Below are 15817 nucleotides of genomic sequence, written 5' to 3'. Positions count from 1 at the left end.
GCCACGCTCTCACCTGCCAGGCGGAGTTGTCGTACCAATAAGGTCGCAGGTTCAAACCCCACCACCGCCGCGAAAAATTTTTATTCTCTATTGTCTTCTGGCACTTTTCTATTCACTTCATATCTTGTTGTTACCAACATAAGTGCCTGCTCCACTCACTTTTCTGAATTAAAAATTCACCCATACACCGGAGCATACTCAATGTCTCAATCGTTTCTATGTTATATGTTTGTGTTGAGAATATTGGCTATTAGGCTTAACTGCTGGTCAAAATTATTCGCGATGGTGGTGTACGAACGAATCGGCGGTCTCAAGAAGTGGGTGAGAGAGGGATCTAGTAATGACTTTGAGTTTGAAACGAATATTTTTGTGTTCGTGGATAGCTCACACGGTAGAGCCACGCTCTCACCTGCCAGGCGGAGTTGTCGTACCAATAAGGTCGCAGGTTCAAACCCCACCACCGCCGCGAAAAATTTTTATTCTCTATTGTCTTCTGGCACTTTTCTATTCACTTCATATCTTGTTGTTATCAAAAGTGAGTAGTTTTCTTAGTGGGGGTGGGAGTCAACAGACTTTGGCATTTTTTTTAGTGTTTTGGCATTTTTTGAGTCTTCCCCTGGCATTTTGTTGAAAAATAATCTGGCAACCCTGTCACCAGCAAAGAATGGCAGTCCAACTCATGCAAAGGTAAGATTCCAATTTCAGTGTTTGAGTTTGTAATTTGTATCGATTGGTTTTGAGAGCAGGAAACGATTTAGTTCAATGTTAATCCATAATAGCGTTCGGGTATTTAACTTTGGATGTCCCACCGGCATAATTTTAGAATGCGTTGTTTATTTGTTTTCATTTCACTTCGCAATTTGACTGTCACTGTCAGTGTCAGTCATTACAGTACAGCTTCACTCGCTGATTCTCACTTACAGAGTTTACATTTCCTTCACCTATGTCTGCTTCATGCTCATTCAGTGAGTGATTCGAATACTGTGTGAGAGAAAACACTTTTCGTAATTTATGACATCTTATGGGTAACGTTTACAGTCTAGAACGTGTGTCAGTCATAACTTGACCGAAAAAGAAAACAGAAAGGAAAAAAAAAAAAAAAAAAGCAGACACCCCCCCTCCTCAGCAGGTCGAATCTCAACAAAAGTTGTATTTTTTTAATCCTCATCTTTCGTGGTGCGAAGCTTTCATCGCTTGTCATATTTTATTGACTCTCGCTCTTTCCTAACCTGATAATAGATTTCGAAACAATCTTTAGGTCTTCATTCTCTCATTATCTGTTCATGACTGGAACTGGAAAAGGAACAAGACAAAGGCAAAGGGTCTCTGCCATCGATTTTCAATATCTTGTGTTGTTTGAGTTTGAGGGATTTAAGTTGGTAGCCGTTTTTGCCACATAAGACTTTTTGTTATTGTTTTTGCTGAGAGTCGATGGGAGAAGGAATGGCAGAGAGGGAGGAAGGGGTGGTGAAAAAATGAGAATGTCTGGGAAAAGAAAATGTCCCACTCAACCCCTTATCGCATCTTTGATATTTGGCAGGTGTCAAACTACATGTATGACGTTTTGGATCTTCCAAGCCTATTCGCCTTATTTGGTCGGTAGCTGTGTGAAAGAAAACATATTTTATTGTAAAATGCAGGGAGTGCGGTCTGATATTTTCGTCATCGCTATGATTATTCCCAGACAGGGTCTGCCAATAACGAAAATTGGTTATTCCCAGACAGATAGAGGGAAAAAAACCCCAATATTTTTGTATTAAAAAGAAAACAAACAATTTTAAGAAATTCATGCTCAGAAACGGAACAAGGCCAAACAAAAAAGGAGAAAAGAATAGACTCGCTCAAAAAAAAAAAAAGAAACAAAAGGGGGGGGGGGGGGGGGGGGGGGGGAGGAAAGCGATTGAATTCGAATCTGTGCAGCTAAAATGAGCAACGAGTTTCCCTTGGCTCAAGAGAAGTGAAAATGAAAAAACTGTGCTTAAGTTTTTGTATGAGTGTTGGGGGGGGGGGGGGGGGGGGGGGGGGGGGGGGGTCGTTGGGGGTTTTGTTACAGTTTTATACACATCCCTGTTAGTTCAATCAATTTTGTGGGTAATGATCAAGAGGGGCCTGGTCCTACAACTCTTTACGGATTTACCTTGGATTGAAATGAAAACTAAACCTCTCTGATTACTTTAGATTACCTAATTTTATTTCATACGTTTTTTTATGAAGAAGAAGCTTTTTAGGATTTTGTAATTCATAGGAATCACCATGATATGTGAAATGATGTCTTATCTAAATTTTGCCTCAGGAATAATAAGCGAACAATTTTGAAAAGCTCTCTCTGTTGATCGAATTATCAAAAATTTTATTTGTGATCAGATATTTTATTTGACTTTAAAGTGAAATCTAGAGGCATTAAAATATATTCAATGTTTATTAGACTTTTCTTATGTGATCAGAAAGTTAAATACAGGAAATATTGATCAAATGAGTTCACCGGAAGGTAAATAAAAGCCCATTTTTTAAAAAGCTAATCGACATTGGTTATGTAATCTTGCCTTCATGATCATAAACCTCTGATAAAATTAGACCTGACCCAACGGTTTTAACAACCTTGTGGTATCTGAGTTCCAGGTCCATTATGTTTTCTAATGTTTTTATTGAATATAAGCAAACCATTAAGAAATAGGTCATGTCTATATATTCAACATTGAATGATATTTCTTCTTACATTGAAATAAGTGGTTCTTTAGAGTAATAAGGCTCATGGAACTGGAGTTTTTCCTGTTTCTGTAACATGAAGCAACAGACCTTAAATAGTGCTTGATAACTTTCTTAAAAAATAAATGGTATTTCATTTTACTTTGAAATAATTGGTCCTTTAGAGTCATAAGGCTCATGGAACTGGAGTTTTTCCTGTAACATGAAGCGACAGACTGTAACAAGTGCTTGCTGAAATCTGAATAAGTTGCACATTTACATTTTACTTGTAGAGTTAGATCCAGTTATTCATTCAAACATTGGTATCTTAATTTCGAATTGTCATTTAATTAATACATATAAAGTTAAATAAATCCAATGATAATAATTGATAAAATAAGGTTATTATAACTTTTATTCATTGTTTGGTCCATATGAATTTTACTTTATGATTTTGTGTGAGATGATATTGCTTTTTATGGGACCATGGGAAAATGGTTTAGAATGCCATGCTTATCTTTTTTTTTTCAGATCTAAATAGCATTACAACAAGAATGAGTCTCTGCATTCCTTTAATTGTTCTGGAAGCATTGGCCTGCCTATACCATGGGAATTAATCAATTTATATTCAGGAAGAAGTATCATAATTATTATTATTATCATCATCATCATCATCATTGAGTCTTATCCTTCAAGATTATCAAAATGGCTTTCATGTTACTGTATCTTATAGAATTCCTCATATATCATTATGGACCCTTCTTTGTTTTGTTTTTTTAATTGGAATTAATGTTTTTCTTCTATATTCTATATTCTTCATAAAACCTCTCAGCTTTATTGACCTAATCTAGAGACTAGAGAGCAGTGATTAAGAGAACAGGACCATATTTTGCTTTCGAGCGTTTCTTAATTTTAAAAGCAGCTTACTGTAGTTTGTAAAGATTTTTTAAAACTTTTTTCTAATGACAGTGTCTAATACACGTTAAAACCAATGCATATCTATCCCTATGTAATTTTTAGCAGTGATCTCTCCATTTTAATGGTATTGGCTCCTGTTTATTTATAAAAATGCCCTGTGAGCTTGTTATACACTTGAAAGAAACATTTACATAGGGAAGTCAAGAAGAATATAGCAAAAGAAACCTGCTTCCTTGGTTATGAATAAGAAATTTAAAAAGAAATAGGCAATGACCTCTTTATCTTGTCTACCATTTAACTTTATAATTATTTTTTAAAGTTTATTATATCATTTTCTATATTTATAATTTAATTTATCAGCAAGATAAGAGTACTGATGAAACCATCTATGTAGCTGATTTGTAATGGTAGTAGAATTTGATAGATGGGACCATGTGATGTTGCAGAACATATTTTTAAAAATTGTATTGCATTGTTTCATTTATCAGCAACATCATATTAAATAATGCAGTGGCTTAATCACAAACTTTCTGCACTTCATATGCAAGACAGTGATGCTTTTGTGCTACATTTCTCGAAATATTCACAAAGTTTCTGTATTTTGTAAATAAGACCATGGCGCTTTTGTCTTAACTGGTTAGTCGCAAATTCTGCCGTTGTATTCCATTTCTCGAATAAAATTCTTTTCTATTTATTCTATTTATTTGCAAAATTTCTGCACTTTATAAACAAGAACATGATGCTTATGACTGGACAGGTTAATCGCAAATTCTTCCTTTGTGTTCCATTTCTCGAATCAAATTATATTAAATTCTATTAAATAATCATTTTAATGGCAAACTTTCTGCACTTGATAATTATATGCAAGACCATAATACTAAAGTCTACACAGGTTAATCGCATGTTCTGCCTAAGAAGTGCATTTCTTGAATCAGAACCTTTTTTAACCAAAGCTTTTGCTGAGGCTCTTACATCACAGATTTTTAAAAATGGAACTACACAGTTTCAGTAATAATTATCAATTTTTTTTCTTTTTTTTTTTTCTTTCTCTTTCACAGGATGAGAATACAAGCATACCTTTAATGGAGAAACATCATATCTATATTTTTTTTAATGATTTCAGTGTGAATAACATGAATATGAATGAAATGACAATAAATATGATATAAATTTATAATCTGTTTTTAATTTATTTGGATTTCACAAGTTGTGTTATGGCACTCAGATACAGCAGGACGGGTGAGACTGAGAACCAATCCTCACAATAGCACTAGAGGTCTTGTATATGCAAGATGTGATTTCCATTGATACAGTTTAAAGACTGTCCTGTTTTTATTCATTCTGGTGAACGCTGTAGGGTTGGGTTTTTTTTTGTTTCTTGTTTTAAAAAAGATTTTTTTCTTTCAATCTAAGTCTAAGACTTGATTGAATTCTGACTCAATGCAAATCAACTTTGTTCCAACTCCTCAACTTCAAATTACAATGAACTTGTGCGCCCTTCCTTCTCTGTTAACCTACAGGTTATTGGATATGTAACTTTAATACATATATGTACGTCTACCACAATGATAAACTAGCAATTTATCTAAATATCTTGCAATCGTCTTTTGTAATAACTTTTCATTCTGGGTTACACATAAAAGTTAGCACTGCCGGGTTACAAAAGTACTTTGATGTTAAAAAGATCAGCATCCTGTCATCTTACTTATATATTGGCAGGTGTAAGACTTATTCATTTTGCAAGTCATCATCGTCACAGTTTCGCACCAACACCGAACCCACTCCACAGCATCTGGGGAGCAGACTCTTGGGTCATGGTCAGTGCAGCTGAGCGCATCCTGGCATTCTCTAAGGATGTCTGCTCTAGGCACCCACATGTACACAAGCTACTCTCAGCCAGCCCCCACTTTTTCATGCTTCCAGTTGTTCTCACAAGTTTTGCCTGTGCTCTGTTCAGTGTTACCAATTCATTCCTGGGGAGCTCAGTTCCGTAGGACAGTTCTTCTCTCAGATCTCCAACAGCTTCATTTGCATGATTGTTCCACTCTCTCAACGTGGAACGCCTGTATACAGCTGCATGGTCAGGGTTGATGCTTTCTTCCATCGTGAAGCTCTTTCTCGACTTCAGTCTACTTGTCATTGGGCTGTGCCTTGGATCCATTTTCTATTCATATTTCTGGGCTTTGGAATCAGTGGCTCTTTGAATGTAGGGAGGTGCAATGCCAGCCAGCCGATGGAGGACTGGAACTGCAGTCGGTTTCAAGTTACTCTAATGATCCGGCAGGTGTTATTTTGACATGGCAGGATCTTACTCAGACTGGTGAGACCTATTCGGCTGATGAATAGCAGAGGGCTACTATGGTTGTCCTGACTGTTTTCGGATCTGCTCCCCATGGCGTGTAAGTTTTTGCCTCTTTTCTTAGGAAGTTGTTTCTTGTGGCCACCTTTGCTTTTGTTTTCTTTGTGTTCTGAGAAAAGGACATTGTGCGGTCTACGGTAACACCGAAGTACATGGGAAATGTGTTTTTATCCAATATGTTCCCATTCCAGATGTTCAGTTTCCTGTTTTCTTTAGGCTTGGCGGTTCTTTAAATGGAAAGCACACACTTGAGTTTTTCCTGGGTTGGCAAGTGAGTTCTTTAAATGTGGCCTCAGAGAGTGGCTCCAGGACATCCGTTAGTCTCTCCTCAATGGTCTTGAAATCAGAGGCCTGGGACACAAGACACAGATCATATAGAAACCCCCTGATGTTCTCAAAATGAGGTTGGTCGTTGGTATAAACGTTGAAAAGGATATGTGCAAGTACCGATCCTTGAGGGAGTCCGTTCTTTTGTGATCTGCTTTTCTTCCCATCCATTTCCACAAAAAAGTGACGGTTTGACATAAGGAATTTTATTATTGCAACTATTTTTGTGTTACGAGTTACCCTTGCAACCTTTAGGAGCAGTTTCCTATGATTTACTGTGTCATAGGCAGCTGCCAGGTCCACGAACACAGTTCATATAATTTGTTTGTTCTCGTAGAGATGACTGATCCTACCTCAATGGCGATAGGTCTGTATACTGATTTTGGAATGGGGTTGCCGACAGTTTTTGACATATCTGGAAGACACAAATGCAAGGTCTGGGTTGTAGCCTGTTATCCAGCAAGCGCTTGGAAAGGATGCTTCATGCGTCATAGAAGAGTGTCAGATTATATTGGTCAGCCCATTCCTCAACAGTATCTCCATCTTTGTTGTTCTCATTGTATCCCCATTTGGTGTTGTGGCAGTTAAAGTCACCTATCACAATCATTGGTTTCTCACTAATGGTGGATGTAACTGGCCACTTGAATGGCGTTGGTGGAGGTTTGTTGACAGTAATATCACATTGAAGTGTCTGCTTTCAATTCTGAGAATTTCCACCTCACTTACTGTCATGTCCTGGTTGTATGTCACTATAGTTAACGCTACCGTGAATGTTGCTTTCATGTTGTTTGACTAAATGCATGCCAGGGATGTTTAGTGCCACGGTCTTGTGCGTCTCTTGTAGTTGTAGACAGTACAGAGTTGCGTCGCTGGATTACTACAACACACACAACACCAACATCTTGCAAGTATCTTTAACACTTTTTTAAATCATTAATAAACGGTGATACTGACAACAATAATAATTGTTATTGTTATTATTATTATATTGTTATTATTATTAGTAGTAATAGTAGTAGTAGTAGTAGTAGTAGTAGAGGTCTTGTAGTAGAAATAGTAATAGTATCCGTTGGACCAAGTACATAAATATGAATATTTATACAGCGCATTTCTACAGATAGCCGTGAGCAATGCGCTTCAAAATGTTTCATATTTATCCCCCCACTTCAACAAGCCGTGTGGAACCATATTTCTTTGTCATACAGCCTGTTAGGCGACCCTTGTGTACTTAAACTGTCACTACACTAACCGCCATTTCTGTAGCCAGATACTCATTCAATCGAGTGGGGTAATGTGTGTATAATTTTTCACGATTAGTCACCCATCCTATTACTGATCACACTTAGCATTGGCATTGCTCGACTTTTGTGACAAGACGAAAACCGTACCGCTAAGCCATACGGTCCATTAGTTCTAGTAGATAGTATAAAAGTCTATAGTTTTGTGGTATCAGTGGTTATAATACAGTAGTGGTAGTGCAGTTATAGTTATAGTGTAGAAGTAGTAGTTGTCTTCTGTCAAAAGGGTCATCTGAGCGAAGAGATAGGAGATAGATTCGAATTTACTCTCTTCATTACATTGACCGTATGCTTTGACTTTGATCATTTGATACGCTGTAAAAAAAAAAGTATGGTCCGCCTTAACCAAAGACAAGCAACCATCTTCGTTTCCCTGGACATAGATATGGTTTTGTTTACGGGAGGAGGGGGAACCATGATTATGGTTTTCCTATAAAATAAAAGAAGGGGTATTTTGGCGATAAAAAATATGATCGTGGCCTCCCTAGCTATCTCAGACTCGGAGTAAACAGCTTGAATTTATTCGCGCCAACTTCAGTTTTCTGCCTTAGCAACATGTAAACAAAAAGTTGGTTGGATGCGCATGACATTACTAAGTCAATGCAGAAGTTGGGTCTTATAAATCTGGTCACGTTTAATGTCAATATCGTCCGTGATGTTGTTATTTTATCACAACTTTATGTTCTATATATAGTCCTTCAGTCTAAATGATGCTCATGAATATTGGGATAGAGGTGATTTTGTTAAATTCTTCTTCTTCTTCTTCTTCTTTCTTCGTTCTTCGTCGTCGTCGTCAGTCGTCTCGTCGAGTCGTCGTCGTCGTCGTGTGTCGTTTCTTCGTTATTCTTCTTCTTCTTCTTCTTCTTCTTCTTCTTCTTCTTCTTCTCTTCTCTTTTCTTCTTCTCTCTTCTTCTCTCTCTTCTTCTCGTCTTCTCTTCTCTTCTTCTTCTTCTTCTTCTTCTTCTCTTCTTCTCTTCTTCTTCTTCTTCTTCTTCTTCTTCTTCTTCTTCTTCTTCTTCTTCTTTCTTCTTCTTCTCTTCTTCTTCTTCTTCTTTCTTCTTCTTCTTCTTCTTCTTCTTCTTCTTCTTCTTCTTCTTCTTCTTCTTCTTCTTCTTCTTCTTCTTCTTCTTCTTCTTCTTCTTCTTCTTCTTCTTCTTCTTCTTATTATTATTATTATTATTATTATTATTTATTATTATTATTATATAATATTATTATTATTAGTAGTATTTAATTATCAACTTTTGAAGGACGGGTTTTCTGGCCAAATATTTTAATCCGAGTTTTTCCAAAGTTTCTGGTTAATTTTAGTTTATTTTTACTGTTTTTGAGAGGGAGAAGCAGGAAGAAGAAAGTGCAGTTGATATTCCTTGACAGATAGCCTACTTCCTTACAATCCTACTCGCCTGTAACTATCGAATTCTACGTGCCTGGCCGTGGTGTGACGTTTATGCTCCATCATAGCAAACTATAGAGGGATATGCTCCATACATTGTGGTTTTTGACATAACAAAAGAACCCAAAAGTCACACAAGACTGGATTCCTGTCACTTAAGTCACAACGCAGCACTTTCTATTCAGTTCCACATGAGTGATTTTTCGTCCTCTTTACATTCTTTATAAGAGCACACACAGTCTCACACACATTTCTCCACACGCATAAAACGTTGGTACTAGAGAAAATAACGCATTTGCGTTGGATTAGCTAAATTAATTTTTTGAGAGTAAAAGTACACCATATTCATTGGCTAGAATACTTGTAACGAGTGACGTTAGAAACATTATTTATTGCTCTTTTTTTTTGTTGACAGCAAACAAGTGAACATTTTCACCTCACTTAATCCAACTGATTAAAATGGTTAACGATTTACGTTGACTTAAGGCACGGCTACATCTTTATAACAATTTACGTTGGCTTAAGGTACGACTACATCTTTATAATGATTTACATTGGCTTAAGGTACGGCTACATCTTTATAACGATTTACGCTGGCTTAAGGCACGGCTACATATCTATGCCAGACCTGCCTACCACTACGAACATTTCGTAAAACTACTAATTTTTAGCTCAAACCCGAGAACAATGTAAAGATCTTTTTATTCAATAAAAAATTATTGAAAACGAAGTTCTGATGCGAGAGCTGGTGTATAAAGCATTACAATGTTTTAGTATATATATATATTTATATATATATATATATATATATATATATATATATATATATATATATATATATATATATATATATATATATATATATATATATGGCGGAAACTATGTTAGGATAGACTAGCGTTTTACACAAGGGTAGCTCTGTCCGTCTCGAGCCACAGAAACCGAGTAAAACTTCGGCGACATGGACCCTATTCTACTGGATCAAATGGATGCCCCCCTGCCCCTCCTCCAACGCCTAATATTTTCAGATCTTTTGCGCACCCCCTGCCCCCACCAGAAGCTTATTCCCCCCCCCCCCTTCCCCTCCCCCTCTCCCCCCTTCTATTAAATTTCGGCTCACGAAATGCGCCTGTGAAAATTCATCAAAAGAGAAAACAAAACGAACACCGCAAAAAATATTTTTTAAAAACAACAAAGAAACACAAAATTAAATAAATAAAAAAAGAAAGACAAAAAAAAAAAAAAAAAAAAAAGGGGGGGGGGGGGGGGGTTGGGAGAGCCCCGACTGTAGTCTAACTTTAAATTTTGCTATGACAAGCTGTTCTACTTTTATAATCAAATCGTTTTGAAAAAGATACTTTCAAAGCCGTCGATCTTCTTTTATTAGCAGTATATTTGATGTAAAGAAAACCATTTTATACATCTCATTTTGCCTAAAATGCACAACCCCCCCCCCCCTTCCTCCCTTCTATTGAGGTTTGGCCACCCCCTCCCCAAATGCCCACCCTTTCTATTTGATAAACTAAATAGATATAAATATTCTAATGTGCTGATCCTAACTTATCTTGATCAATGACCCATAAATATATATATAGTATATTGACATATTTATGGGTCATTGATCAAGATAAGTTAGGATAAGTTAGGATATCAGAAAATGCAAATAGAACTTGAATCTACACAATCTATGGGCACAACCCATACTATACCCGTGTCCGTATGAGTGATAATTGATGCATCTCCTATTATTCCGGTTGGCGGAAGCGGTGCAATGTAATCAATTTAATATGACTCACATAGAAGTCATTGGTATTAATTATACGTGCAGTGCCAGCATTCGATCATTATCCCCACATTAAGTCTCTCTCTTACTCTCTCTCTCTCTCTCTCTCACACACACACACACACACACACACACATACACACACAGACACACACTCACACCCACACATACATTATGCATAAGTTGGATCTTTTAGATCTGGAGGCTTTAAAAAAATAGGAAGAAATGTGAAAATTGTACATACAGCCGAGGCTTAAAACCATTTAAAATCAAGGCGCCAGGGGAAATCTTTTCATACCTAAAATCCCAACCAATATTTGGTTTTCCTCTTCTTGTTCGGGGAGGGTCCTTTGATGGGGGAGAAAGCAGTTCTCTTTTCGGCGATCCGGGGTGGGGGTGGGGTGGGGGGGGGGGGTGGTAGGGGGGTTGATATTGTTTTACTTGTAAAATTGTGTCCATGTAATATGTTATTTGTAAGTTTTAGATAACAAGTGTTTAGTTGTGCGGCTATGTGGTCTAGTGGTATGACACTAGCTTTCGGATCGGATGGTCCTGGGTTCGAGCCTCGCTCGGCGCATAGTTGAGTCCTTGGAAAAGGCTCTTTACTCACATTCTCTCACCGTACTCAGGTGTATAATGAGTACCTGGCCGTTAACAGCGTTGTCTCTGTCCAAAAAAAAATGGTAATATAGCCTAACAGGCGTCATGTCTAGTACTACGTGTTAAGTGTTGCTGTTGGCCAGGGACCCCTTGTAAAGCGCGTTGAGCACTTTTAGTGGATATCTCTATATAAAAGCACAATTTTTTAAAATTATTACTTGTGCCTACCAATATGGAGTTAACTACAACGAAAAAGAGAGGAAGCAGTTCTCTTTTTAGTTATTACTTGTGCGTACCAATATGGAGTTAACCACAATTAAAAAGAGAGGAAGCAGTTCTCTTTTCGGCAGCGGGGTAAGGGGGAAGATTATATCGTTTCCCTGGAAAAAGTAAGTCCACGTAATGTGTTATATTTAGATTTTTTAAGAAGTTAACATCTAAATGAACATTTCAACATGTCAATGAAGGATGCTGCAAAATCAATCTAAGATAGAACTGAAGAACACAGATCATTATTCAAGACTTTGTGATCTGACTTTTTTAAAAAAAAAAAAAAGGGGGGGGGGGGGGGGGGGGGGGGATGAAAATCTTAGAGCATGCACTGAGGATTCGATTTCCCTAAGGACTTTCGCCGCCATGCTACCAGTTTTCCACATTATATACATTATTGCTTTTGTATGTCAATGTAATATGGAGTCATTGTACATTGATTTTGTTGATTTTGTTGATGTCACGGTTGGAAGCACACCAATCGTAACAATCAGTTATGCTTTCGACCTACATAATACATAAATTACTACTATTTCTGGTGTCCCAACACACACACACACACACACACACACACACACACACACACACACAAACGTCCTTTATTAAACACCGGTTTGTATTATTGTTTGTGTCATTGTATTATGAGGGAGGATTACACGGTGTGTTGGAAGATGTTTCACAATGAGACAGACACGCATGTCTCCACATTTCCCTTACACAACTCGAGCAAACAACTCGATACTTATTACAAGAAGTTCATAAAGAGCCACATATAAGCTGATCTTCTCTGGTCCGTAAGTGTTTACAGAACCAACTCCTCAAACAAGTGAAGTCTCTTACTCTTAGGTTTATTGTTTTATGAGTGCCAAAATTACCAATTCAGCGGCACCGAGGTTTTAAAAAATTTCATTTTATTTTTTTGAATGTGACAAATCGTCTCATAACGATACTATGTCGGGATCGACGTGTACATATAAGCAGGTCTGACACCCGAACCTACTTATGGGCCTAGTTCAACATTGTTGTAATGGACAATATTTTGCGTCATTTTTTTTTTTTTTTTAGGTGATTTCCATTACAACAATGAGCCCATAAGTGCACGTTGGTCGGGATGCATTCCACTCTGAAAAAAAGTGAATTTAAAATTAAAATGATCCGAAAAACGAACTTAGAGTTTTCAAATGATTTTTTTTTTTTTTTTTTTTGGTTCTTTTTTTTTTTTTTTTTTTAATTAATTTCAAACGACGGATCACAAATATGATCAAATGCCTCAAACCGGTATGATAGCGGGGTGGAAATTATGTGTAGCAATGTGGTATTGTGGTTTGACACTCGTTTTCGGATCGGAAGGTCTTGGGTTCGAGCCTCGCTCGGCGCATAGTTGATCCTTTTTGTGCTTTTATACAACACTGCATGCTCCATCCGACGTGCACATATTTGCAGGTTTGATAACCGAACGCAAATGTTGGGCTTGATTTAAAATTGTTGTAATTGTAATGGACAATATTTTGCGTTGGTTTGAGAGAATTTCCATTACAAATATTATGAGAACATAAGAATTTGGGTTATCAGACCTGCAAATATTTACGCGTAGGCTCCAGCTTCTTTTAACATATTGTGAATACTTCCTCTTCACTGTCATCATATCTTCTATTTTATACAGGTGCCCTTGGTTTGCAATGAAGGCAGTTTTTAATATCCTGTCTAACCAGTTAAATGCCGTACGCTATAAAGACACGTATTTAAAATTTGACCAGAAAAATAAAATCTTCACCTACCGATCGATTTAAATGACCTTCTTCTAGGCAAAAACTCTCAAACCTGGGACCTCGTAATTCATGATATTAATAATAATAAAGTAGTAGTAGTAGTAGTAGTAGTAGTAGTAGTAGTAGTAGTAGTAGTAGTAGTAGTAGTAGTAGTAGTAGTAGTAGTAGAAGAAGAAGAAGAAGAAGAAGAAGAAGAAGAAGAAGAAGAAGAAGAAGAAGAAGAAGAAGAAGAAAGAAGAAGAAGAAGAAGAAGAAGAAGAAGAAGAAGAAGAAGAAGAACGTATGATAATAATAATAATAATATAATAATAATAATAATAATAATAATAATAATAATAATAATAATAATAATAATAATAATAATAATAATAATAATAATAATAATAATAATACTAATAATGCTGTAGAATTTAAAAGCATGTCATATGAACAAATCCTAACGATAACGCGCTTTTAAAAAGAAACATCCACGATTATTGTTTACTTGGGCCATAGGAAGAGACTTATAAAGAACAAGAGCCTTGGCTCAAGTGGGAATATAATCTTGGTCCTGTTTTCTGGCATTCCTTACACACTCATAAAACGGAAACTACACACAACACAGACATTCTAAATTCTCATCGCTCTCTCTCTCTCTCTCTCTCTCTCTCTCTCTCTCTCTCTCTCTCTCTCTCTCTCTCTCTCTCTCTCTTTAAGTGTGTCAAAGTCAATGGCATGTGTCGAAACAGGGAAGTTAAGTGCACGTATGTAAAACGATAAATAATAAGGACAAGACCTTCAAGAATCACTGTAATGTTTTCTCTCTACGTCCCACAGACTCCCTTCCCTAGCTCTTTCATTGTCAATATTCATATTATGAGTACGTGTGTGACTGTCAGTGTGTATGTGTGTATGTATGTGTGTGTGCGTGTGTCATACACTCCTCGGTCTTATCAGTTTTGCGTTAGAATCTAAAAAGAACATGATAAATCAGTGTAACACTCATCAAAATAGAGAAAAAAAGAAATCAAATGACTTGAACACGTCCAGGGAAGACTTATTTTTGGTTATTGATTTGATTTGTCATTTACATGGGGGCTAAACTCCACACGGATACACACGAACACGGAGCTGCTATCCATGGCTCACGCCTTTTATTTTGCTTAGTTTACAAACATAACATGCCTACTTTGTGAACAATCGCTCAAGATTGAGTAACACACAATTAATGTCAAATATACTCATGGAGTTCTGTCGACAACTCAATTATCTATATACATATATTACGTAAGTTTTCACCTCATATCAACTCTGTAACATTCCGGAAATGTAATAGTCAAGTTGTCACAGACGACGACCACAACGGCGATGATTGTGATGATGATGACGACGGCAACGATTTTTGGATCATGAAGATGATGATGATGATGATGATGATGATGATGATGATGATGATGATGATGATGATGATGATGATGATGATGGGTGTGATATGAGGCTGATTGCTGAAATAACTCAATACATCTAATCGGTTTGGTATTACAACCATTGTGAGTAATAACATAATTTCAGGTTGATTTGGTGTATTAAACAATAGTATGAGCCAACCGACGTGCACATATATGCAGGTCTGACATCCGAATGTCATTATGGGCCTAAATGATCATTATTGTAATGGACAATATTTTGCGTCATATTTTTGACATTTCCATTAATTACAACAATGAGCCCACAATGATTATCAGATCTGCAAATAAGTGCACCTCGATGCCAACAAAACGGATGAATACGAATGTCATGATCGGTTATATTATATATGTAGATTGGGGATTTTATGAAACTGTAGCCTATCATTGTTGTTGCTTTTATTGATAATGGGAAAATGATAATAAATTTTACAATACTAAATAGTAAAAACATGTTTCAAATGAAATCATATATAAATAAATGAATGAATAAATAAATAAATTCCCTTTTCGTCATACCCAATGGGTATTGTGTTAATGGTCTATTCCAATGGAAGGCTGGATGACCCAGGGGTCGGCCGCAATTCAGCGCCGCAGAGTGAGCTACACAACACGACGTTAGGCTATTTGATCAAGGCCACCCACAGAGAGAGAGAGAGAGAGAGAGAGAGAGAGAGAGAGAGAGAGAGAGAGAGAGAGAGAGAGAGAGAGAGAGAGAGAGAGAGAGAGAGAGAGAGAGAGAGAGAGAGAGAGGGAGGGAGGGGTGGTTTCGACAAAACATCAAAATCAAGAAAATCAAATGATGGAATAGTAATTCGTAGGCAGCAGTCTTGCCCCCGCCCCTCCCCCTCACACACATTGAAGGCATATGATAAGGAGGAAAAGAAATAAAAGATGCACATGTCAGAATGTCAGTTTCATTCATTGGCACTATAACAGTTTATAACAAGAAAAATGAGAGCAGATA

At 36.9% G+C, this 15817-nt stretch overlaps 1 protein-coding gene and 1 long non-coding RNA gene across 3 annotated transcripts in view; one reads left to right on the top strand and one right to left on the bottom strand.

Annotated features, from left to right (window-relative positions):
• Positions 1–15817, bottom strand: part of LOC144973294 (lysosomal alpha-mannosidase-like) — a 101414-nt gene that overhangs the window by 84895 nt on the left and 702 nt on the right. The window lies entirely within an intron of this gene.
• LOC144973297 (uncharacterized) lies at positions 649–4780 on the top strand. Its single transcript, XR_013645518.1, has 3 exons — positions 649–687; positions 3217–3323; positions 4662–4780. It is a non-coding gene; the product is annotated as an uncharacterized LOC144973297 (long non-coding RNA).

This window comes from Berghia stephanieae, chromosome 5 (genome assembly GCF_034508935.2).
Source record: "Berghia stephanieae isolate SIO BIC M18660-M18661 chromosome 5, UCSD_Bste_1.3, whole genome shotgun sequence".
NCBI lineage: Eukaryota > Metazoa > Mollusca > Gastropoda > Nudibranchia > Aeolidiidae > Berghia > Berghia stephanieae.
The sequence above is the reverse complement of the archived record's forward strand: the minus strand, read 5'-3'. Positions and strand labels throughout refer to the sequence as shown.